The sequence below is a fragment of the Athalia rosae genome, chromosome 1, assembly GCF_917208135.1.
Source record: "Athalia rosae chromosome 1, iyAthRosa1.1, whole genome shotgun sequence".
NCBI classification, from domain to species: domain Eukaryota; kingdom Metazoa; phylum Arthropoda; class Insecta; order Hymenoptera; family Athaliidae; genus Athalia; species Athalia rosae.
This window is the reverse complement of record NC_064026.1, coordinates 32,121,383-32,145,145: the sequence shown is the minus strand read 5'-3', so window position 1 is coordinate 32,145,145 and position 23,763 is coordinate 32,121,383. Positions and strand designations below refer to the sequence as shown.

The window sequence follows — 23,763 nt, the reverse complement described above, 5'->3', positions numbered from 1 at the left end:
CGACTCTTTGAAAGCTTCTTTTTTTGGTCTCGCTGCGCGGAATTGGACATGTACCGTTTTTATAGCTGGTCACCGAACGGTTCCAATTAAATATTTTATTCACTTTATACGTGTCTCCGGTCGCAAGAATTTGTCCTCTTTAACGAGCATTTCGACTCCCTTTCATTCGATTCCCGAAAATAGATTCGAATCGCTGAACTTCAAAGACGAGATCCTTTTAATTTTTACTCCAAAACCGTATCGTCGCGATCTTACGGTCAAAGTATTCTTCTCCCCTTCTATTTTTCTATTATTTAGCGTTGCGTTATTCGCGTAGCTCGACTCTGAATAGTCGGCGCGTGTCGCTGAAACGTTTTCAAAATTTATTCAGATTCCATCGCGCGAAGGGAGTTGGGGTTCGAGGGGATTGGTTGGTTTCCGTCGAGCATCAGCCGTGGTCATTAATTACGTTAAATAGACGAGCATCGATCACGCAGCGAGGGTTAGGGGTAGGTAAAAACAAACGCGCCAATCGTCGGTTGCGGGCCATCATCCCCAAACCCCAAACCGTATACAGCTGGATTAGCATTTAAAAATAGTCAAATCGATAATCGGAAAACCCGCACCGCGGCCGCAGAGTGCGAGGAAAAAAATATCGTCGCGAGCGCGCGGTTCGCTCCGCGCCGCTAAGGTTAATGGCATAAATTTACCTCGGAAAAATAATAAAAGATAATCGCCTTACACGCGACGCGTAGCGGAGGTAGTGAACGCGCAGGTGGAAATATTCTTCGAAAGGATGTTCGGAGAATTTTAAATATTAATACGGGGGAAACAAGCGAAGAAACTCATAATTACGTGTACGGTGGGCGAAAAAATAGAAAATTGAAAGAACAGCTCATTTTACAACTTGTATAAAAACTGGAGGCGTAAATAACGTATTCTGACGTACTTTTATTCTTGCGAAAACCGGAGGAACGAAGCTTTCGTTTCGTTTCTGAAAATCCAACGGCGAAAAAAGAGTGTTCGCCGGATTCTCTCAGGCGGTCGGCATTTATTCACGGTTTGAGATCGGTCGATTTTTTTGCCTATCCCATCGCGTATATCCGCTTGAGAATAAATTTGATAACAATGATAACAATAATGAGTTATAAATATGCGAAAACAAAGCTCCTACACATCAGCTTTTGTAATAGGCTTAAGATATTAATAGGGGTGACAGGTGGTACCGCGGGGCATCACCCGTTCGAGCGAAGGGTTCATTCTGCCCTTTAAACATGCGAAGCTGTAAAATTTTGGAGTTGAATTAAGCTCCGCTCTCTTCCCGCTCGTCCGCTTGTTTCTCTACAGGCTTGAATTTTCCATGTTCGTACATATGTATGTAGGTACGTACGTACGGTAAGTTAAATGAATGTACGAACCAACGATATACCAAATGTAATCGTAACTATTTATTTCTTCGCTGACAAGGGATGACAAGGGTGATTTTGAAGGGTATTCTAGTTCTCGAGCAAAGAGACGAAGGAGCGAGGGGGGCAGAGGAGAGTTTCGGGGATGCGACCGGAGATACCGGAGAGCGACTCTGAGCAGAGTGGGACAATTTATCGTTACACGCGTACCTGTACAGGTAGGTATACCTGGAATAAAGGAGCGGCCCAGCGAACGAAACGTCGAAGCAGTTGCTACAAATTAATAGTAACAAATTTTTGTTGCAACTGGCTCTTTGGAGTGGGAGAATTTTGTTTTTTTCACCCCTTTTGTCCATCTTTCTTTTTTTGCCCGCAAAGCGAGAAAAGGGGTGAAGAGAACAAAAATAAAACAAAATCGAAAGAACAAAAAAAAAAAAAAAAAAAGCCAAAAGCGGGGTCTTTGTACGGCTACTAATGCGATCCCCAGTTCCAACGCCTTTTATGTGTTCATCCCCTTGAACAAGAAAACCAAGTCTAACAGCCATCTTGCCGTTCACTTCGTCTCTTCGATGTCTTCCACTTTACCAAGCCCTTGTAATATAAACTAATGCGGAAAAAGCGAAGAAAAAGGAAGAGGAGAACGGAACGGAACGGAATAACGAGACGATGAAAATTGTAAGGGTTTATATATATCTATGTAAGAGCATAACAAGAAAGTGACGTTCGCTCCTCTTCGGCACGGCGTAGATGGAAAGAGAACGAGGAGAACGAAGCAATATAATAGATAATGTCGAGCGGGGAGTCGGGGCGATTTTTTCACCTCATTTTTCCTGCAGCGGTATCGGTACTTGTCAAAAATGAAAAAGGAAGAGAAAGAAGAAAAAGTTGGAATTATCCTTGTCGCATCGTTGTTACTTGAAAAACAAAAAGATCGCAGAGAGGTTACCGAGAGATCGCACGGAGTTCGATGCGGTATGTTAATATATCGGCGGAGAGGTAAGTAAGGGGTGCGAAAGAATAGTAGAAATAGAGGAAATAAAAATATAGAGCGAAGGGTCGAGGAGTCGGGAACCGCCACTCCCCCACTCCATGGGTCGCCGGTGCCGCGGATGGTCCTGCCAGCGCAGAGGTCGAGAGAAAAGAAAAGGGAAGGGGTAGAGAAATGCTGGGTGATCTTCTGAAAAATGGGGTCATAAAACATTCCACTCGTATCATACCCCATTCTCCGTCTCTCTCTCTCTTTATTCCCTCTCACTCGCGCACCCTTTTCTTACCACCCCGAGTCGTCGCGTTCCGTTTTTTACTTTCCTACTTTTCCGGAGTAGCCGGGCCTGGGCACCGCTGCACTCTTTGTCTTTATATTCTCCGCAACTCCGATGATATTGAATGGGATGGAAGCCAACCCCCTTAATTTCTTCCAAGATTATTCTCAGCGTTTACCAAATTTTTACCATCATTTATCGTTTGATATGAAATATCAAGTACCTCCGAGGATACTCGGATGATTCATCTCTACGATCTCAAAGTGTTCGGAAATGTTCCCTTGTACTTTTCTCTTTTTCATCGTGTTAGGGCCGAAGGAAAAGCTTCGCAACGAAACGCTCCGGGGAAGATCAACAGATTTGGCTTTTGCTGATAATTTGAAAAAAAAAAAAAAAAAAAATGAATGCGATGATAATCTTTCGATTACTCCGTCGAAATTCATTTGGTCAATATTTTAATACGCGGCGTACGCGGGAGATAAGAATGAAGCTTATTTTCTGTTCGCGCGCAAAAGTCGAGAAACAACAACTTCGTACCGTGAATCGTAGAGGTCGAGTGGTTGCCGGTTGAAGGAGCATATAAATAGCCGATGTTTTTTTGCATCATAACATTCTTTTGGGTACATCGTACGTTGTGGGGCAGGGTGAATAAGGAAGATGACGAGCCGAGAAATGAGTGACGGTAAATTAGGCCGTATTAACACTACGTGATTTTCTCATCCGCTACAAGAATCAAAAGAAATTCAAATAAACGATAAAAAGAGGGAGGAAAAAAAAAATGGTAAAGATGAGAAGCGAGAATAAAAATGAGAGAAAATCTTCGCGACTGGGGATAAAAGAACAAGGCTCGAAGAAACGCTCCGAGGCAACAGCGGGGAACCCGGAGAGGTGCCGCAAGACCAGGGTAAGGTAAAGGAAACTACGGCGGGCTCACAATGCTGTAAATTACACCTTTATGTTTTCATATTTTACATTTGCCCCGAACAGTCCCTTGTAAGCTTTATTTATTAATTTGCTTAAAACGGCTCCCACACCATCGCGAATTATAACTCTGCTTATTAACGTGAGAAATGAAAAATGAAAAAAGAAACATCGCGACACCACCACCCTCTTCGTAAGCCCGAAATTTGTGTTTACCGAGAACTTTTCTACGTTGGTGAAGAATTATTTTAAGACTGTAAAGAAAATACCGAGTGCTTCCCGACGAGACGTACGCGCAACGGAAACTATAAATTCATTTTTATCCGCTGCGTTTATGCTTACGTTATAAATTAAAAAAATGTACTCGATTCCCCAAACGATCGGGGATGAAATGATTCGACGCACCTACGTCGATTCGGAAAATTGAATAAATAACCGTATAAATATGGGTGACGTCGGAAGGACGGTTGTACTTATTACAGGCATATTTTCGTGACGTGTATAGGTATACAAGGTAGGTACGAACGTAGGACGTAAAAGACTTCGACTGTGGAAATAGGATGTAGCGGACGGAAAAAGGCTTCGCCCTGGAACGCTCGGGACGGCTCTTTACCCTTCCATACTCGTAGTAAATTTACGAGCGGACGTTTTAATAACCGGAGAATGTATCGGACTTGGTGTATACTATAATGCGCGCGTTACATACCGATACGCTTTCCACGTGTGTACGTAACACTCGGTGTGAGAAATGTCCCGGACAACCGGCACGAGTCATTTGTTTCGAGAGATCCAGACTCACGAAAATAACTCAAAAATTTAACGGCGCTCCCGCGATATAACCGGTTTACTAGAATCCCTCTAATCCCTATAGTTACAAATTTTCTAGTCCGCAAGATAAATTTGATGGCTGTAAAAAAAAAACCTGCTCACAGATGCTTTCCTTGCATTCTCGCGTCTGCGACTGCTCTCTGCAATAATAATAATCTACGAAAATTTCTCTCGAACGCTACGACGAATTTAAGCGTTGAATATCTTTGTTTATTATTTCCATCTCTTCGTTATTAACGTTACACAAGCCACGTTCTAACAACGTCTTCTTCAAAGTTTATTTTGCACTCCGTGTAATCTTATGTACTCCCGTGTACACGTGTACGAGCCTATGTATTGTATACTCACGGCTATATCCGCAGCGGGGTAGTTAATTACCTTCAGTCACCGCCGCGTTGTTAAAACTTGTTTTAATTTCGGCCCAATTGACGGAACGAAGGTAGCGATATATACCTCCTCCTCGTACCTCTCCTCATTCTTCGTCTTATTCTCTTCCTAGTCGCGTCAGCTGAAACGCCCGCCACTTCGATAACCCGTTACGCGGTCGCCAAAATCACCCCGCGAGGCTGAAGACGCACTCTTCATCCCCTAGCCATTTCCTCATATATCGCCCAAAGTCTTACGGCTCGAATTCCACCGAAGAATATTCTCACAAAACGGACAAACGCTCTCGAATTAGCGTATCTTCCCGAAGTGAACTTTTTTTTTTTTTTTTTTTTTTGGGAAATAAAAATTCACCCACCGATCGCATCCAACGTTCCTTCGGACGAGAAATAATTTCGACGAGATCGTTTGGGGAAAAGCCGCGAAAAAAATGACGGTTCGACTCGCGAAAAGAATTCGGCGAAAAGTTATCCGGGACATCCGTTGAATGCAGCGAAAAAAAGGAACGCGCGCGCACACACATACGATGACAGAAAAAAGAAGGTCCTCGGTTATATTTTACCCGGGGCAATATAACACCCTGAAATATAGCGGGCATCACGTACGCGCGGAGATATACCATATAACCAATAATACGAATCGGAGCAAGCTTTGATCGTAAGTCAGAGAGGCGACGCCTGCTCGTATTTTATTTCCGGAACGGTAAGCCGAAAAATCTATTTGTAAAAATGTATATTTCATGACGCGTTCGTACCTACCTACCTACCCACCACCTACCTACCGCACATGCCTTCGAGACACGTATGTGCACAAACACACGCCCGCGACGATAGGAAGAACGCGCGTTGGTCAGCATTCGGGATACACCGTGAGAGAGCTCCCCGCACGGGACGAGCAAACAGATGGGGAAAAAAAAGGAATTGTTCCTTCGACGCCGTCGAAAGTTGAGGTGGCCACCCATTGTCTATGATTTTTACACCCGAGAGAATCGGCGGAATAGAGAAGCTAATTGAACACTTTTCGCGCTCGAATGAGGAGAACCCAAGGAAATGGATCTCAAAGGAATGAAAACCGGACCAACTGACATTGAGAAAGGGTTCGAAAATTCTTTGCAAGGGAGTACGAGTTTCTTATCCCTCGCTAATCACCGAGCTGTAATAATCCCAGCTGATCTAGTTTATTTTTTATCCTCTCATTATCTCTGCGCGGTCCAAAATTCTGGCTACTAATCATTGCGGGTGGTTTCTGTGCGGGTTTTTCCTCGCGTTTATCTCACATCGTAGACGGCAACCGGTTCTACCGGTATCACAGCTGCAAGGTTCGATGTATATTCTTAGTTTTTGCCACCCCTGGCGACTGGGTTAAACGTGACGTCGTATAAATCTCGCGGTTACAGGTACAGGTATATGAGCGTAATACAGCCACTCGGGTCTCTTCTTATCGGTACATCCGTTCGCGGGTGGGTACGCAGAGACGACCATTGTACTCGCGGAATTTGAAATTCGTGAACTTGCGAATTCGAATTCGAATGCATTCGATGAAATAAATCGAAGAGCTCCGACTGGCGGGTATTAGGCAGACCTACGAGTATATCTGTATCTACGTTATAGGTATAACGAAATCTCCGGCGAACGAATAGCTGAATATATTTTACTCCCCTCAAACTTGGCGCAGGAATGCATTTAACGGTCGCTCTCCTTAAGCGCGTTGCCCGACGGACGGATTCGTATATCGCATAAAATGTCCGTGACTCGACTCTTCGGCGGTCTCGCATCATCCGAGAAATCTTCAAAGGATCGCCTCGGGCCCGATTCCGGATTGGCTTGTATATACAAGCAATATCCAAAATTCTTACCCGATCTGGAGATCCAATATTTGCCACAAAGATCAAGGTAAACTGCCTTCTCCTTCTCCTCCTCCTTCTCCTCGCCTCCTCCGTTCCGCCGATCCCTCGGGTGGGCTCGGGGGGCGATAGGTGAGGGTGCTCTGTACTCGTTCGCACGGGTCTGTACCTTCCACGTAATACCCGCATATTATCGGGTATAGATACACATAACCGTCCCCGATCGGATTCACGTATTTTCAATCCGTGTAGAAGTCAAAGAGCGCTATAGGCACACGCCCCTCCAACCCCTGCGAGAATTCGGACCGTTTGAAGTTCCCGCGTCACGCCGCGCCGTTGCGAACATTTAATTGCCGTTTGTGGGGGAAAAATGAAAATTCATCGATTCCGCGCTTCGCTTCTCGTCGAGGGAACGCGGAAAATCTCAATCACCGTACGTACGCAGGGTGGGTGGGCCCGGTACGTCGAGTACCCCGGAAATAACACACGTCCAGAATGCGGACGTAGCCGCGAGACGTAAGTATACGCGCGACGCGAAGCTGGCTCGCCACCCCCGCGCGCCGATGAATTATGACACGGGCGTGCATAAAGTGGGTAGAAAATTAGTCTCTCTTATCATCTGGCACGCCTCGGAGACCCATCTTCTCCGAGGAACCGTAAAAATGCGAATAGAAAGTTGTTGGCCAAGTTTTGGACCGCTCCCGCGGGAACGACACGCGCGCGGTGGACGAGAAAAGAAGAAAGAAGAAGACCGCGGGAGGACGACGACGACGAACGAGAGAGAGAGAGGAGAATGAAAAGAAGGAGAAATGAGAGTATCTTTGTATGCAAATCTCGCACTTGAAACTTCCGGGGATCCGGCACCGGAAACCCCTGTACCTATAATATATCTGTATACATAGCTTCTGGCACTCGCGCCGTCCTCTCATCCCCCCTCGCCGGTATCAGTTGACGAATTTCTTAACGGTAATTTTATTCAAAAACTTTAGCCTATCGGAGACGAGGTATCCCTTCGTGTGACGATAATATTTAGTGGCCCGTCCTCGCCGAAGCGATTGCGGAAAATGGCGCAGGTATATCTCAACTTTCGAACGATGAAACCCCCACGATTGTAGCGACGGACAACGAGTCCAAGGGATGAAAATCGGAAAATTCCCAACGAAACGTTGCCCCGCTCGCGTCGAGACTCGGGAATAATTTTCGGAAAATTGCGAGGCGTATTTTCTGATTGCGATAATTGTTATTTTGATTCGGATCAATTGGTTCGAACGCGAAAAATTGAAACACCGCACGGCGGAGTGCGTCGTTTTGAAATCTGGTTCGACGTTTTGACGCGCGGCGTAGGCACAACGTAGAGCAGAAGCGGTAGCGGCGACGGCAACGTTGAAGGGTGTATTTTAATCCCATCATTACTAGGCCTACACGCGGTGGAAACGAACCCCCTGCGCCGCACCCCGTCGGCGTGTATAGTAATAGTAAGGTAAAGAGCAACGTATGTGGATATCTATTATATTCTATCCGAGAACGACCCTTGTTCGAGGCTCGCGTTAAGGTACGATATACCTATAGTTATACCTCACGTGGCTTCAACAACTGTTGCCGACCGTTGAACGTTATGTACCGGTACAGATAGAACGCATGCTACGGGTGTACCTTCACCCAGATATCCCGTTTGTATTCTATAGGCGTGTACGTCGCTGCGTACCTACGCGGTACACGGTTACGATCTCCAATCTCCATGGGAAACTTTGTTAACCCGTACCCGTACGAAGCGTGTCCGTACCGCAGCGATATCGGTGGCGTATACCTGCTCCGGAGGATACGCGACGACGATCGCACCCCGTGCGCGGAGTGCGATCACTTTGAACCGATAATCCAAACTCACGCCCTCTGCGCGTCGCTGTATTCCCTCCGATCGGGGAGAATCCTCGTCCGAGCGAACACCGGGCTGGCTGGGTCCTCGGCACCGATGCCTCTTTCAACGCGAGAAAAAGTCGACGAAATTTATATTCAACCCGTTCCAGGGCCCTTCGGATCCTCGAAAGTTTTCGAATTACACGTATGGTAATCTTTCGGACACGTATTTCGAGCTGTTTCCGGATGGACCGAGAGTTTATCGAATATATTTTAACGACCCTATAGATGGTCGGTATTGTAATCGTCTTCGGGAAATTATCACCTCTCCCTATGGTTCCGACGAATGCTCACCACCCGCGCGCGCGCCGCGGCGGTGACATTTTTCATCTTCTTTCTTCGTACTTTGATGACTTTTTTAATTCCGTGTTTGCGAAAATAAAAATTGAATTCCTCCCGAAACGGTTTGAAACGGATAAAAATATTTGAGTTGGAATCGGAAATGGGGAGAAGAAGCGAGGCGAACTAAAAAACGAAGCGGGGGAGGGAATGTAGTAAAATGGCGGGCGCGTCGGAGGTTTCGCGGGCGTGGTGTGACGTCTTCTGATAAGGGTAATCCAATTTTTCGGAATAATATTTGTGTTGGAGATCGGTCCCTGTCCTTTTTGGTCCGGCCGCTTCTGCCCGTCTCCGATAATAGAGATGCGTTTACTTTGACTTAAACGAATAGAAGGTGCGGACTTTTTACGATTATCTCTGAACGAAAAACTTTCATCCGGTCGATAAGAAATCGTTGATTCAAAATTGGTTGGATTTTTATCAAAATTCAGGCGGAAATTGGAGAAAAAATTTCTCTCAAGTCTTCTACGATATCCAAATGCAGTTTGATCCCAGGAATCCGAATTCACAAGCTCTATTGATCTATATACAAAATTTATCGAATCATTGCCAATTTTTCACTTTTTCGAGTAGTAAAATAGAGAGATATCTCGGTAGGAAAAATTCGTAGCTCAATTTGGCCAACGGATTCGTGTTGCTGGGGTCAAAATAGAATAGGAAAGTCTCATACAATCGATTTTAAAAATACTTCATTTTTGGCCCGAAAATCGAAAAAATCCAAAGGGGTACCCCTTGGAGTTTTTTCGATTTTGAGGTCAAAAATCGATATTTTTTTTAATTGGGTTTTATACGATATTCTTACGTATTTTGATCTCGGGAATTCGAATCCGCGAGTAAAATTGATCTATCTATAAAATTGATCGAGTAATCGCCGATTTATAGATCTAAAAAGTGAAAATAGTCAAGGATATCTCGATAGGATTAATTCGTAGCTCGTAGGGGGACTTTCAACGGTTATAAGCGGTCTGAGCATGGTTTCTGAGACCCCTCAGGACCACAAAAATTTTTTCATCAAGTTGGAAAACTATTTTGAAAAAGGTAGCCCGTTGGACGTGGAATGCTCTGTGAAGCTGATTCTTTTTGTCAATATTTAATAACATGCGATCCAAGCAAAACGCCGCGATGTGCGGACGATAAAAAAATTATGATAACAACGGCAGAAGAAAGTAGAAGGAGGAGTGAAAGGATCGAGACTGGAAATAAATTGGTAAATTGTTATAAAACGCTAGACTGAGGTAATATTAGATCCCCTCGCAAGTGATTCCCGTGTTACGTTGTAAGCAGCTTCTGTATGGGGAGGGATTAAACCCTCTTATATTTGCTCCAATCTCTTCTCTACATAGATGTCTATCCCCACTTCTTTTTCGCACGACCTATTTCAGTTTTACAAACCTCTTTAGAAACCCTACACACGCGGTGTTAGCTTTTCATAAAGTTCTCGTTTGGTTTTTATCATTGCTACCGTTGTTATCTCGAACACGCGCGATGATTTCATATTTCATCGCGGCGTATTTCGGGACGCGGAATCGACGATGCAATGGAAAGAAAACACCGAATGAATTAAACAAAACTTGGCTCTCCTATTTTAATTCGACGCGAGCAATCCCGGTGTTCCACAAATCTGTCATCTACGAGGTTTCCTTCGCTACGCACAGTGGCATCCTGTTTTATACGTACGATTATGTACCTTTGTAATCGCCTTTCACCACCCTCGTATTATCCATCCGCGAAGCCGCATACAACAGATACGGTAAAGTGTATACACGGCGGAGGAAAAAACAAACCCTAATCGTTAAACTCGCAAGCAAATGCGGCCGGATTTGCTTCGTCGTGAAAACTAGTTCCCATCGTCGGGTATTTCTTTTTCTTTTTCTTCGTTACGCTGTACGTACGTACGATATCAATCGAAAGTCGGAACCCGAAGACCGCGTGGCAACGATCGTATCGCGGGCGTGTTTATAATACAACGCGTCATCGTCGCCGGGCTCGAGAGCGAAGGGGTGGGTTACAACGGGTAAATATTTACGCCGGACTCTAACGCCCACGTAAGTGGTCACCTAAAAGATTTGGCACAACAGGATTACCGGATTACTTAAGGGCAGTTCGCGCCCGACCCGATCGGTCGTCGGGGCGGCTAGGCGACTGCTTACCCAACGCCGACCGGGGTCTCCCTGTAACTACGGTATAACCGTAAACCGCGCTTTCCCTCCGAAGCTTCTCGCGGAAGAATCGGGGAGTCTGGTCGGTGTGAAAACGTTCGCCCATTTAAATATTATCGTACCGGATCGTCGCTCCCCACTTTCGTCCCTCGTATGTACCTGGGAGGGCCTGGTGCAAAGTACCACGTGCGTCGTTATATCGCCAAAAGCTCGACGTTTCTGCGAACGAATAATTTCACAATTCGTTGTCGAATCTTGATGAAAAAGTTACCGAGGCTCGCGAACGAAATTTGAACGTTAAAAATCGGACCGCGATCTCGCTTCGACTCCCCGATTCTCCTGCGAGGACCTCTCGCACGAAAGCGTAGAGCCGCGCTTGTAGTCGAGGAAATAATTTCCCTCGTTTCATCGACCGCCTTCCGCGTGTTTCGGCGTGTGCGCCCGTATATCTGGTACAAGTACAGGTGTACACGTTGGCGCAAATGCCTACGTAGGCAAGCGACCGGCGCAAACGGCGGGTCACTTCCGTGTCCGACCGTTATCCAATTACGGATTGGTAAGCCACTCTGTTTAACACGACGCAAGACGGTTTAATTGTCTTCGATAAGGCACTAATTACTCGGTACAACGAACGTCAATAATCGCGTTTCGTTCGGTCAACGATCGCCACGTGTAATTCGCCACCGACGTTTATAATCGTGCGTACGTTCGCGTACGGGAGGAAGGCGAAAGAAAAATAGGGGGAAAAAATACGGAGTGATAGGAAACAAGAGGGTGGAACGAATTCGTGCATGTTTTTCGCGGCTGGTAAGCTTCCTTCATTAATAACGCAGGGTAACCGAGAAATCGGATGCTGCTCTGCAGCTGTTGTTGATACTCCGCGTGCCAACTCTTTTCATCACAGTTTCTCGGTTTCATCATAACAAACTACCTTGTATACTATTTCTTTTCGGATGGAAAAAGGAAACGGAGGGAAGGACCATAATATATAAATAATTTCGATAATCCTTCTTTGTTTCGTAGAATCGAAAAACAAAGAAACGATGTACCGTCCGAACGACTTCGGCAGCGATCCTACGAAGGAGCCAGAATATTTCTACGTTTCTCGCAAAGGACCTTATCGCTCTCGTTGTCGCTGGTGGGACAGCGACTTGGCAAAGTGAGAAGGCGAGGGAGGGAGAACCCCGCACGCCGGGTTACAACCACATATATTAACCGAAATACTCTTCGGTCGGTATAGACGCGGCGTATCCACGTGTAATACACACGATGAATCTTCCCCTCGCAGCGAAAGCTCGAAAACGCCCCGCCTCGGGCGTTCCCGCGAGGCGTACCATGAGGAACGACGACGACGTGTGCTTGTCACACGCGTAGAGGTGTCCCACGCACGCCGCACCAGGGACGAATGAATATAGGTGGTGGATGACAACCGATGGGTACCCCCTGCCCGTCTACCTATACGTTGTGCGCACGAAGATACGGATAATACGTATTTCGTATTCGCAAGCGAAGCGTGCCTTCGAAGGGCAAAGGAGAGAACGGGTGAACGGTAGGGGAGTTCCTGTCAGGTGCAGGTGAACGCGGGAAAACAAGAAGGAGCTCGCGAAAGTCCCCCGGAGTCTACCACCCGGGATAGATAATGTACAAGGTGGGCTCGAAAAACCGGTCAGTTTGGAGCACGGGCTGAATGAACGAGTTCTAGGAGATTTGCCGCAAAAATACGACGACGAAGTGGATCGAGAATTTATGTATTCGAGCGACGATTTATCTCGTTTTAAAACTACGGACTTAAAAGTCGGCACGGTTATATTCTGTTTTAATTTCCAATGACAATTGCGACAATTCTATCGAAATATAATTTGCGACGATCCGCGAGGTTCGGGAAAAACGACGCCGTATTTCATGCCCACGGAAAATCTTGTGCGTGAAAAAATCGCATAATAATTGCGTCCGCGTATGATTATGACGGTACGAAGAGAGAGGGAGAGAGAGAGGGAGAGAGAGAGAGAGAGATAGGAAACAAAGAGAGAAAGAGAGAGACGGAAGCGAAGAGTTGGCTGTGGGTTGATGGGTGGCGGACACATTTTTAATTAAGACAGTTTCGAGGCGTAATTAATTTTACGGTGGCGCTAGCTAACGACCCACTACCACCACAGGCTCCGGCACCAACAGCGGCACTCTTCTCTCCTCTCTGCTCCTCTTCTTCTCCTAATTTCTCTACCTCGAAACTCACCGGCTACCTATATTATTACGGCTCGTCTTTCCTTTCCTATATTGCAGGACTCGCAGCCTTTGACGACTTTGTTACCTTTTTTTTTTTACTTTCTCTACGTACACATTACTCGCTTTCCCTCAATTTATTTCCTCCTTTTACTTTCCTTCTTTATTTTCCTCACCTGTATATTATATTTCGGTGAATTTGTACGGTATTAAAACCACAGGTGTATCAAACGTCTGGAGTTTCCAGAGAAACGGAAGAAAAAAGGTTTCAATTTGAAAAATTTCTGGTCAGAACGATTCCAATCTCGCTTCTTCTAATCATCCATTGTTCGAAAAATACTCGTCTCGTCGGAATTCGTATGAGGATGAAACATCAAGGTTACGAGAATCATTATTAATTTCTACCACCGATTTCCGATATAGGTATTTCGTACTGCTCTCGATTCGGTCAAAATACTATTCCAAGTTACCTTTTTTGCCGACGTAAAAATATCTTTTCACTCTACAGGTACCTATTTTTTCTCTTCTCGCTTTTTTTTCAACCTCCAATTTTTCTATTTCTATTTCGATTTTATTCCATGAAAGAACTTAGAAGCGCGCGGGGATTTACATCGACCTCAGCTTGCATCGGTTGCACGTCTCTCGTGTATATTTATTTTCATTTATTTTTATTTCTCTCACACGTAGTACTATACGTAGAAAATTGTGTATTTTATGTGCACCTATATCTATGCACAACGATGCACGCTGCACGAACTCCACAGGGCGTTAACACCTCTTTTACATAATCCAAAACCTTTATAAATATTTCCCCGCCCCCGCAGGGACCGCCAGGAATGGGGAGATTCGGTAACCTTAGAAAAAAAAATGTGGAAAAAGGAGAAAGCGAAAAGGAGGAGAAAAAATCGAAACACAAATCCGATATAGACCGTCGCTCGTCTCTCGCCGTGCATGCATAGGTAGGTATCTATTATGGATTATGGAGACTATACGGATAATCCCTGCAGAGATGGGTATCAAAGTGATCTATAACGGAAACCTGTTCTCTCATTTAATTTATTCGTCGTTCGCGCGTTATTATTTTCCAACTTTTACGCTCACGCGAGACAAATTTTGCGGAGGTTGTTACAAATATTGTCCATTTTTTCTTACTTTTTACATTCGTACCCATAGGTCACACACATCGCCATACCGGTGATCACACCACATGATTTCCATGGATTTTTGGAAGCCCCTAATCACCGGCGCATATTTATGTTCAACCACTTCGAATCAAGTACGCTGATTCAGAGCGAAGAATAAATTCAATATTTTTCTCTTATGGGATCTCGCACACGGCGGTGACTCGATTTGTTTCGCGGTAATATCCGGGGGAAGGGAAAACCAATCAGCTTCTAACTTCGGATTAAAAACTTTCGCACGTACTTCCGCCCGATAGATTCGATTATTATTCTATTTCGACGATTCGTTTATCGTTATAATTTCTTACCGCCGAATCAAACACTTTACCCGCGTAGTCTCTGAATTCTTTCGATTTACTTCAAGCGTTTTGTCAGTCGTATCGTAGTTTATCGCATGGAGAGTTGTTGTGTTTTGTAGTGGGCGCGATGAAAATGTTTAGATTAAATGTAAGCTTCGGTAACTGTGCGATTATGGCGAGGTGCGAGAAGGGGACGATGGGGTTGAATGTCGTCGAGGCAAGTTTATACCCCGTTAAATGAAATGGCAGGCGATTAACGGAAGGGAATATGGGCTCGTGGCTCTTGTTGACGGTTGACTAATAAAATAGCGAGCGAATCGTCCTCGTCGATTCGAGGTTTTTTTACACCCCGGCCACTCTGCACCGGTTCACTCGCGATAACCGCCCAGTTTCCTTATATCATTAGAGAGACGAGGAATGAACAACGAAATCGTGGAATAAAAAACACGTCGAGCGTATGGCTCGGATTTTCACGAAGAATGAATTTAAATAAAATACGAATCTCTCACGTTCGCGGGGAAAGAATTCTCTCACTTTCAACGTGCGAGAGGAAATTCTTTGAAAGAAACTTTCGAGACGTTTTTCCATGTAATTCGTCCAACCGCATCGCATTCGCGCGCTGCTACTTCAGTCGCGATTGCTTTGGCACTTAAAACCCAAAAATACTATGGCAAACTTTTTGTACCGAAGAGGAAGAGGATCGAAAGCTCTGGGGGAACGGCTCGTGGATTTGGCGATAGTTGACGGGTATGTGGAAACCAAAATATTGTAAGCGCTACGCTCGCTGCGGGTGAATTCGAATGGAATTCAAAAAGTAAAAAATCGCCGCTATAAAAACGGAGGGTCGGATTTTGCAACAGCGGCGTGGGCTGTGATCAGAGCGACGTGTAATTCTTTGGAACTGAATCGAAGGAGCGTGCGGCTTTGATTAAATATGCATGATTTGAGGTGAATATAAAGCGCGTGGCTCGATCGGCGGCATCTGCAGCGCGTCGAAGAAGATTTGACGAGGGAGGGTGGGTTGGGATTTTTGCGGAGAGAGAGGCTGGGAAGCGAGAGAGCGAACGTGGAAAGAAGAGACGGAAGAAAACGGGGGCGAGGAACCTCGGGGGACGTTTACAAAATCTACCCTCGTAGATGTTCATCGGTGCCTACAGCTTCGACGCCCCCACCGTCTTTACCGTATTCTCACCAGCTGATTCGAGCTTCTTCTCTCGAGTGTACGAGAGAAAAAAGGAAAAGAAAAAAAAAAAAGAGAGAGAGAAAACGGAAAAGTAAAGAAGCGAAGGAGCGAAGAAACGCTCGGATATCTCCCACGAGGGGTCTTCTTCGTTCCCGAAAAAGGAAATAAACGCGAACCTCGGAATCCAGAGTCTTCCTCCGCTCCCCGTCGTCCTCGACCGCGGATTCGGTTGTACTCGTTCATTGACTCGCGCGTAGCGTCTCGCGAGAATCGCACGATTCCTCCGTTCTCTCGATTTCCTTTACTTCCGAAGCGAGATGCGCTCCAACCCGCGGGACCCGATAGTCTTTTTCGAGGGACTGTACCGTCCTTTCTACCTTTCTACCTCCGAAGTACAGGTAAACGCTCGCACCTGCCCTAAAAGGGGACGCCTTCCGAGTCCATTCAATCTCTCGGTCCCGGGCCTATACGCCTGCCGCGTCCCAGGGGACAGGGGGAAGAGGGGATGAAAGAGCGGACAGGGAGGATCTCTTTGAAAAAAATCTATCTCCAACATCTTCGGCTGGTTTTCAGAGGACGGTACACACCCAGCTCCGAGCTGATGGACCCGCGCCCATTATACGGCCCCGTGCAGGATGCTCGAAACTCCTTCTTTTGCTTTTTTATTCCAGTCTTTCGATTCAGAATCGTGACGCGGTAACCGCGGTTTGAAAAATTTCCACCAAACTTATTCTCGACATCAGACCGTCCGAGTGTTTCGAGTCGATTCATCTCACGATTTACCGAAATAAATCGGGAAATTTGGTAATATCACGAGCGACGGATACGCGCGAGAGTGTTCGAAAGGGCTGCTCGGAAAATTCTCGCGACCTCCGGGAGAATTACGCCGTCGTTTCTTACAGGTGAGTTGTTTTTTTTTTTTTTTTGTTCTCTTTTTTACCGTCGCTTTTTTCTGATATTTTTTACGTTGCTCGTCCCGCCGCCGCGCGTCTCCTCTACGAGGTTATACGGGAGAGATGCTGCGGAGGATTATAATACTTGGTATGCCAGGGTTTCGTGGCTTATAATATTTCGCATTAATATTCCGTAGAGATATTCGGTGGAGAGAGGCAAGATCATCGCGGAGCGCGCTCGGTGCAGTCAGACATCATAAAGCTCGGGCCGACGTCGAGGGTTGCTCGTGTGTTTAAAATCGAAAGTTTTTGTTTCTTGCGTCGGAAGTTCGCCCGACGATAAGTAACCGTACGGAGGTATATAAGTAGATGTATCGGGTACACCGAGAACTGGAGATTGGAAATTCTAATTTCAACGCTTCCCTCCGTGCGACAGGTACGAGAGGAATGTTAAAAAATATTCTCCGCTCGATACAAGAATACAGAAGTGAACGGGGAGGATGATCCTCGTTGGAATTGAAAAAAAGAACGACGACTCGGCGTTTCGGAAACCGAGATCGATCGATTATCTGGACGGAAACGTGAGCGATCAACTTGGTCGTCGTCTGCGGGAATAATGAAGTAATCTTCCGGCGATGCTCGGCGATGGTCTTTTCTTGTTCCGTTTTCTCGTTTTTCGCGTGGAGCGCCAACCCGAGAAACCAATAGCCAAGTTCCGGCTCTCGCACGTATTTCCAAAGTGGGAAGCTAACGAACTGATCTTACACGCGATCGGGTATATCCGAGTGAAAATTCCCAGATGCACCTGCACCTCGTCGTCACGTATAGTTGCGAGGTGTTCGCTTGTACGAGCAAACTCTCGCCATTCGGTGGAAAGAAACTTGCGAAATCTGTAGTACGTACCGTACGTACGAGTGTGGCAATGCGGTATACAAACGATCCGAAAAATCGGAGGCCGTCGGGGATTTCGAATTCCCGATCCGACGTTGCGAAGTTTTTCTAAAAATTTTCGACTCGCCGTGACACGTGGGCATCATTTCTCGTCAGCAGTATATCCTCGGGGCTTATATTTATCATTTTTTCCCTCTCGTTTTTGCCCCCTCCGAACCGAGCGACGATACTTTCCATGATATCATCATTACTTTTCGCACCTGTCGTCGTCGTCTTGGGAGACTTTTGTCCGCTATTCGGGGCTGGTGGTGTGAACAATTTCGGTGTATCGGTGTGTCATAGCCGAGTCGAGAAGAGCTTTTTCGTCGCGTCGAGGTCGCGCGCGCGGTTTATTAAGCCCGAACGCGGTGAAAGTGTTGCGTCGAAAAGAGTGTTGGGATTACAGCGACGGCGAAGAAGAAGAAGAAGAAGAAGAAGAAGATGAGGAGATGTATGGGGGTAACTTTTCAAAGAGAAAGGGGCGAGGAGGGGAGCGAGGTGGCGGGGGTGGCGGGGGTGGCGGGGGTGGCGGGGGTGAATATAAGTTTCTAGTCGAAAGTTTTGTTTCTGAAATATACGCCTACACAGAAGAAAGCCGTCAGAAGTAACTCAGCTGCACGGGGTAAGGGAAAAAAGAAGAAGGTGGCAGACTTTGACTGGGGTGTAAAGCGTGAAGGTGGAGGAAACTGAGGAGCGGAGGGGAGGGGAGAAAGCAGCTACGCGCGATGAAAAATTCACATCATTCCCATAAACTCACTCGCTGCATTTTTCATAAACGAAAAACTTTTTTCACGCTCTATACTCGAGCGGCAGCTCTCTCGGCTCCGGATCCGTTCACTTCGAACTGAAGCCTCTCCCGAACGAACCGACCGGCGCAAATTTTCCCCAGGCCAGGCACGACTTGGCCGAGAGTTAAACTCGCCCGGTGATCGGAGATAATTTTGCGTATCGAATCTCGCCGATTTGATGAAAAAAAAAAAAAAAAAAACAAAGGATCGTCAACGGTATCGTTATCCTCGAGAACGTCGTGTACCGTGTGTAGTGTACCGTAATGCGCGACGCGTAATTGCGTACCTACACGTAGACACGTCATTCACCGAAACGATTGGAAATTATTCAAATAAGAACCTACGGAGGGGGAGAGAGAGGACGACAGAGAGACGGGGACGGAACGGGAGAACCTCTTCAACGAGTTACAATTGGGTAAAGCAGCTGATTGCGAAGGCGGTCCCGTAATTTAGTAACGCGTACGTGTACGTACAGGGTGGTCAAGAAAGAGAAGGAGAAAGAAAAAAGAAAATACGAAGGACCGACTTCTGTTCATCATTCGAAACGCGCCTCGTTCGTTTGTGTCTTTTTTAAAAATATACTCCTTTGTTTTCGTCCGCCCGCCGTGCCTCTCGTGTTTCATTCCCGCGTAGACGAGGCGAGGCGACGGTGAATATGTACGGTACACGTACAACTGCGACCGAGGTGTGTCTGAAATTTTGATCAAGCGTTCGCGATAGCGTCAAAAATGAGAAAGGAAATACGAGGAGGAAGGAAGGAAGGAAGGTTGTCGTAGCCTCTGGTTTTAATGCACACATTCAACCCCGACGACTGTGCGCGCGGTCGGCGGATGTCCGCGAGAGACACGCCGTTATATACGTGTACGTCGCTCGTACCTACGTTCATACGCTGTATCCGATCCAGATAAGGCCTTTGCACAATGCGCGGAGCTGTTTGCGTCCAACGACAACGACAACGACTGCGACGGTTCACTCCGTATCCAACCGCGTAAATACGTACCTACCTATACCCTCGACCCACACGCTCCGTTTTCATACGAATTCCGAGCTGCGGCGGTACTGATTCTCAAACTACACGCCGCTCCTACGTGTATTCGTCGACACAACGCGCGTCGGGTGTAACACAACGAAGCCTCGCACGTACACGCGGCACAGGTATGCGGATAGATACGAGGCGTACATCTACGCGAACAATCGCCGCACGTAGCAACGTAACCACGCCCGTTGCACCACCCGGGCTACGAATGTCTTCTCCGCCATCGGAAGGATAATTGTCTCCGGTCCCCCGAAGACCCCCCCCCCCTTCCTCCACCCCCCGTTTGCTCTCTTGCTCCGTCTCATCCTCCGTCTGTCTTTTCGCGGGGGATGAGAATATCGACTGGAGAACACCGAAATGCCCGCCGCATCCGCGAGTCAATAAACGCTCCGCCGACATCGGCGGCTTCGGGTTCGACGGTGTACAAAGTGAAACAACCGGGAACTCCGCGCGCCGTATTCGGGGAATTGCGAAGACCGACGGTCCGGGTGTCGCGCGAAATCGGCGTGCGTCTTTCGAGGTCCCGGTCATGGGAATGCGGGGCACCGGTTCCTCTCTCCGCTCGTTCCATTTTGCCGCATGTCGGAACTAGGGAACGAACTGCGTCACGGTTATCTACCTGCGGCGCGGCCACGAAACTGTTACAGATGTATGTATATGGACGGGGTAGGAAAACTGGCGCCGAACGTTGATGGCGCAAAGCCTACGGCGAAATTTGTAACCGGGAAGGTTAGCCGCGGGCCGCATATCGGCTGCATAGCTTCCACTATCCGCAGCTGTACCGGGACAGCGGTTACGGGATAGAAAATAATAAAATGAAAGCCGCCAGGACGCGGAATCGTTCATTGCGCCAAATTATCGCGCTGGCTGCTCGCCAAACATTAACGATCAAATTGAACCGGTGATTTCTGCTTCCTCTTCCTCGTCACCTCACCCTTCCGCTCCGTCCGTTCCACGGGATTGTCCGCAACCCGTAGGGACCCGACACTTTTTTTCCCATTTGTTTCGCGGTTTCACACCAGGCGAAAGATTTTCACCGATCGGTGGATAGACGTTGGATCCCCCCCGTTCGGCGACGCTCCGCGGTCGTTCGTCCACCGCGTGTGAGTGGAATCGTTACGTGGGTCCGTACGTCGCGTACACGCGAACAGCGAAACGCGATATCATAGGTAGATTGTAGCCAACGTTGCACCGGTTCTCTCCGGGTCGGCCTGCGGGGGTAAATCTATCAAGGGGATTTATCGCTCGCTCTCTCTGTCGTTCCGCAATTTCCAGCTTTCCACCTTCTCCCGACAAAGGCGTACCTCGCGTTATACGGCGTATACCTATACCTGAGCGCTACACGTTTTCACGTAATACCCCTACACGATCAACGTTTATCGTATTTCGACCCCTGGAGAATTTTGCTGGAGGAAAGAATCGCGGTGCACGCGTAATGATCGACGTCAAGAGCGGCTACCGCGGTACCACGTACGATCGGCGATCGTGCGATCGGATTCCCCCCCCCACCCCCCCGCCCCCCTGTCGGATATTATTCTCTCCTCGTGCGCTCGCTAAATGGAAGAGAATCGTCGCGTGATATTCTTTCGTTTTTTATTTTCATTCGGAGTGCTCGTATCGTCGATAGATGGTCGACTGCAGTGGATATTATCAGCTCCATGCATAACGACTACTTACGTTTTTTCTCTCTCTGCGTTGTTTGTCACATACGGGACGACAGAAGCCACAAAAGAAATACTCTTTTTCTTTCGCTTTCCTTCTGTTTGATCGATTGGTTAATTAATTGGTTAATTAATTAGACGGATATAACAGAGATAAGGGTCATAGACGTCACAGACACAAGGATGTTATATGTACAGAAGACGTCACAATTATACGATGCAGTCGCAGTTACAGTAGATATAGGTGCAGCAAATGAGACAATCACATATAATTATAAACACTCACTGAAAGATTATTTTTTCTTTCGATTTTTTTCAACAGGTTTATGACACACTACCTGAATTTTATAATACGACGCCTCCGCTTCTTATTTGGCTCGCGCGAAGTTTTGTTCACAAATAATTCTTTAAAGGTAAATTTTGACTTTCTTCTTTCCCCAAAATTCCTTCACTCGATTCCCGTTCTTTTCTTTTCTCCGTAGTTTCTTTCGGTTCCTTTTGACGCTGTTCAGCAATTGCAGATTTTCAAAAATACTATCGACTCGTCAGAACTTCATTCACATTCTTATCGCGTGAACGCATTAACTTCAGTTTATCAACCGCGACTCCGTTTCAGAGTTCAACGTCCTCGGGAGAAAAATCTTCGGCAGATATCGAGGAGTATCGTTTGAAAGTGGCATATCACTTTTTTCCGTTTATTTTGTTATCCAGTTCCGTTTGTCTGTTCGTATTTCTCGGGCGATTCAGTCCTTTGTTTTATTATTATTTATTTATTTTTTTTTCGAAGTTTAACTATTTTTCGTTAGCTTTTTTGCGGGAATAGGAACGACGGGCGGAATCCTATCCGACGAACCATTAGAGTACGTGGGCGTTCGTAGAAGAAAAAAAAACCATCACCTGAGCACTTTTTCACGTAAACGCGTATTCCTTGAAAGCATACAACACGTTGGCGAAACGTACGACGAAATGATGAATATGTATCGGAGTGTTAGGAGACTACGGAAAATCTGTGGAGTGCGACGAACGAAAGCATCAACAGCATCAACATCGGCGGTGGCGGAATGTAGACGGGGTATCCTCTGCCCAAGGCGAACCACCTCGGGTTCGTCGCGTGTTATCGATCCCGTTGGAGTTTACGATTCTTAAATGCGTTTCTCCTCACTCTCTGCCCTCCCTCTCGCCGCAGCGTCAACGGCAGCAGCAGCTTTGAAATCTCGTATCCCGATTCCCGTTTTCCGTTTTTCCTTTTTTACGCTCCGCGACTCGTCGCGACCCCTCGACGAATGTTCACCCCCTGCGGTCGCTCCGGCGGACTTCGCGTAGCGCCCTCGGTGTGGACTGTGCTTTACGCCAAAGATTGGCGGGTCGCGGGCTTCCTATCGAACGTCGTCGTCGACTCCTCTGCGAACGTACGCGACGACGAGCTTGCGAGTCGAGCTTCCGACCTACAACGCGACTGAAAACCTCGACCAAAACTGAAGCTCGCTCCCTGCGCGCGGATAGCTTCGACGTCCGGGTCGGACTGAATTCCGAGCAGGCGTCCCGACGCCTACCGACGCGCTGGTACCGGCACCCCCCACCCGGAGGAGCCACACTTCGGACATTCACCACCACCCCGAGACGAGATGCGTCGGGCCACGGGGTGCATCTCCGAGAAAAGAAAAAAAACGAGAAAAAACAACGAAAAAAACAACGAACCCTCGGGGGATCGTCCGCGCGAGGGTGCGAGTCGTCGCGCGATTCGCGTTACGCCGATCGCAACGCGCGAGGGACGACACCGTAAAGCCCCGGAGTTTTTCCTTTCAATAGTGCGAAATTCGAGTCGAACCATCCGCCCCGATTGGATCATTTTTTCCCCGAAGACGCGGTTGCACCGCGAATCGATCTCCACCGCGAGAATTCGCTTTCGGTGGGCAACCCACCGCCGTGCCCCTCGCTATTTCGCGCGACCGGGGCACCGGTATCGCCCCGGTGTTTGACTTCTGTCGGGGCATCGTTCGAGCGATCCTTCGGCTCACAATCAGGGATGGAATCGAAGAAACCGCGGCGGTCGGGTATCGGTTGGGGGGTGACGCGGAGCGCGGATCGAGATGATCGCGAGAAAGCTAGCTCACCCGTTGAACTTGACCGTAGTTTGGAATGTTTAGTCACACCGTCGGCATCGAGGGGAGCGAATCGCTTGGACAATATATTGTCGGTTCGAGGTGCGCCGCTCCTGGCTTTTCCGTGTCATTCGCCAAGATTGAAAACACAGAATTACTTGTTGGGGTTTCGCGCGAAGAGCTAAAAAATGGTAATCTGATCGTTTTCTCGCTACGTCGGAGCTTTTCCCAAAGGCTCCGCTCTCTCCGCTGTATACCTTGGCGGGGCCACGACGCGAAACCCGTGTACGCCGCGTATATACCGACCCATTTACACATCTCCGTATACGCGCACCTACGTATCCCAACACACGTCCGATCGCCGCGCCCCTCACCCCAAGGTGGGACCTTTCCATCCGATTCTCAACGAATTCGATGGAAGGGGGACGATATTTC

General features: G+C 47.4%; 1 protein-coding gene across 2 annotated transcripts in view; it reads right to left on the bottom strand.

Annotated features, from left to right (window-relative positions):
- Window positions 1-22,735, bottom strand: part of LOC105691546 — a 97,149-nt gene extending 74,414 nt beyond the window's left edge. The window contains exon 1 of one of the 2 annotated variants that reach the window (XM_048658366.1): window positions 21,243-22,735. The gene's annotated coding sequence lies outside the window, so the exon portion shown is untranslated. The remainder of the gene's footprint in view (window positions 1-21,242) is intronic. The other variant, XM_012410079.3, reaches the window with a different exon arrangement.
- Window positions 22,736-23,763: the final 1,028 nt, after the last annotated feature.